The 3,021-nt window shown below is 35.7% G+C and overlaps 1 long non-coding RNA gene across 1 annotated transcript; it reads left to right on the plus strand.

Annotated features, from left to right (window-relative positions):
• Window positions 1–200: 200 nt before the first annotated feature.
• LOC120195491 lies at window positions 201–1,826 on the plus strand. Its single transcript, XR_005523061.1, has 3 exons — window positions 201–579; window positions 1,107–1,269; window positions 1,372–1,826. It is a non-coding gene; the product is annotated as an uncharacterized LOC120195491 (long non-coding RNA).
• The last annotated feature ends 1,195 nt before the right edge of the window (window positions 1,827–3,021 follow it).

The following is a 3,021-nucleotide window of genomic DNA, read 5'->3' on the forward strand; positions in this document are numbered from 1 at the left end:
ATATTTAGAATAGTTATTTATTAAAAATAAGAAACCTTAAATATTTCATAATTATTTTCTATTATTATAATTTTGATTTATTATTTTTAATCAATAACAAAAATTGATATGTTTATAATCTTTGTTAGTAACTGAATAGAAACCATAAATAATACATTAAAGCCCTACTACACCTACCGTTATTCTCGAATTTCCCCTTCTACAGCCCTCCTGGCTTTGAATCATTAAAACCAGCACAAAATCCAATATATCGGCCGCCAGTACCGCGTCCACAGCTGCTCTCCGTCTCCGGTCTCAACTAACTGGGTCAGTTTCCGAAGTACATCGAACGGATCCCATTATCCTCCCTTTCACCTTGCCCAGATAAATTCTGCCTAAAACAACCTAATACGCCCTGGATCTCGATTGGAAGTTTGGTATTGCCACCTACTCAAGCCTCCGATCACGCAACATCAGAATATCCATATGGTTATTATTATTGTTGTTATTTAGGAAGTGGTGTTGGAAGTTGCTTGTTGTCGATTCTGTAGGTATTTCCAGTAGCTATGCCAGGGAATTCTAGTTGCAGCGTCTACATAGGTCGGTTTTTGCTAAGAGAAACAACATCTCTATTGTTATTTATTTATGTATGAAATTATTATTATTTATTTACGTTGTGCACTTACCTGGATTTTTTTAATGGAAAAATAAAAGGAAATTTGGACGAAAGGGTATGCCATAGAGTTTTGTACGATATTCTTATCCAAGCAGGAAAGGTAGTAGATTTGTATATCCCTCGAGACAAGGAAACCGATAAGCCCAAAGGATTTGCCTTTGTTGAATACGAGAACGAGGACGTTGCTGATTATGCTATCAGACTTTTTTCTGGCCTTGTTACTCTCTAAAGTTCTTTTCTTTTTTATGTTGAATTTATGCTAACTCTTTTATCATTAGAGGGTAAAGTTTCACTTGTTTGGGCTATTCTACACAAGCAAATGCCAGATTTAGTACGAATTAGTAATTAAGCGGTGTAAATGGAAATATTTCCGTTTCCTTTGTGATCCTTAATCTTGATCTTCTTAGCTTATTTGTGCAAGTATCAAGATATTAACTGAAATCCCTAACAGATTTCTGGGCAAGACAAGGCTTCACAAAACCCTCTCAGTGCAGCCACATCTGCTACATCGAGGCAGTACCATGGAGTAGTTAATCACATCGAAATCTCTCAGCAGCTAAAGAGGTCATCAACCCCTTCTAGGATCCCAGATTATTCTGCGCATTACACCCAAGGTGATTATTTTTCTCTTATTTGTTTCTTCTATTATTTTTTTTAGACTGTCACTTCATTGCCTATCGAGTTCCATGAGTGCTAAAAAATTCGTTTTGATCCAGTGCTACATCCCCCTGGTGTTTCTCACCACTCTAATGGGTATCGATCACGTTTCAATGATACCAATTATGAATACAGTTGAAGGGTTTTTGGGTCAACATTGGATAGCATTAGTAGCCCTAGGTCACGTCGTTACGAAACAAGTGACCCAATTTCATATCCATCTTACTGATATTTATTATGATAGCTATATGACGGTAAAATTCTTACATGATGCACTTAATATTGGGGGACGGTTGTAGTTATTAAAAAAGATAGGTGGTAGAGTTATGATCAAGAAGGTGTAAAGTTAGCATCTGTTGTAATTTATTTCGTGGGTCCCATCATTGTTTGTTTATGAATACTACAATTTCATATTTTCACTCCCTTTAAAACGTTGTATTTCTTTCCTTTTGGATAGTTATGATTGTATCTTTGCCAGTAGGCTGAAACTGAATATCAAATAATTTCCCTGCCATTTGTTTTTCTTTCTTTTAGATGTAAATTTATAATCTACAGTGAACTGGAACTGAACTCTACCAGAACGATATGCATTCGAATCTAGATAGTAAGCTTTCTTATGGATGCTTGGTAACCAACATAAGGTTTAGGTTGAGTGCGATGTTTTTGACATTATCATTATTTTTCATGTTTACTAAAAGGATGTGGAGTTTAGACCTCATGTTTTTCACTAAATGCTTTAAAGCAATAGTTTTAATTACTTTGAGTAAGTGTCAAGGCTTGCCCTAAGTTATAGTTTCTAAAAGCTTGGTCAAACCCATGATAAGATCGCATCTTGCTACCATGGATAAGTATGGTTGAAGTTTGGTTTACGAAGGAGGTTCTAGTTGAGGATAAATTCTGTCACCTTAAGTTACCCAATTCACCTTAAACTTTTAACCGTGAAGGCTATGACCAAACCTATCCGATTTCATGTCGGCTTCCATTGGCTGGTTACTGAAGGGGAGAAGATTTTGATTCTCAACCACCCTCTTTTAGTTCCTTATCAAACTCAACAAGTTTGGTTTAGCATTCTATTTGCTCAAGTGAAGCATTTTCCAAAGTGTTATTCTTATTGCGTGCAATCTGTTATGTTTCCAACATGTTAACATGTTGAGAGTGAGATAAATCATAATTTTGGTTTTTTCACATTGAGAACTATAAAATTAGGTGACGAGTAGATATAGCAATCCATCATGATCAAGGTTACCCTCTCTACATGACTTGAAATTCATCTCTCCTCGTTGCTAGTTGTTATGTTGTCGTTGTTAGGTTTTACCTAAAGGTATCTCAATCTGATTATTATTTGAGACCCCTGGTATTGGAAAAGCATCTTCTTAGTATTATTAGACCTAGAGACCCCTTGAATTAGAAAGCATGCTCTCAATCTTATAAGAATAAGATGCGTTTTGTTTTGTATTGGTGACTTCACCAAAACCCCCTTCGATTGGGAAAGCATTGCCATATTAGTATTATGGTGTGAATTGGGAAATAGAGACCCCTAGGTTTGTGAAAGCATTTTTCACCGTATAAGATGCGTTTTATTTTGTACTTGGTGGTAATTGTCTTCGTTTGTCTCGTAGGGATTGATTTTGGCAGGGGATAAATATTAAAATTATATGTGCATTTTGATCCCATATTAAATGCGACATGTAGTTTGATTTATTTTTGGC

Source organism: Hibiscus syriacus, unplaced genomic scaffold (assembly GCF_006381635.1).
Source record: "Hibiscus syriacus cultivar Baekdansim isolate YM2019G1 unplaced genomic scaffold, ASM638163v2 tig00117016_pilon, whole genome shotgun sequence".
In the NCBI taxonomy this organism is placed as follows: domain Eukaryota; kingdom Viridiplantae; phylum Streptophyta; class Magnoliopsida; order Malvales; family Malvaceae; genus Hibiscus; species Hibiscus syriacus.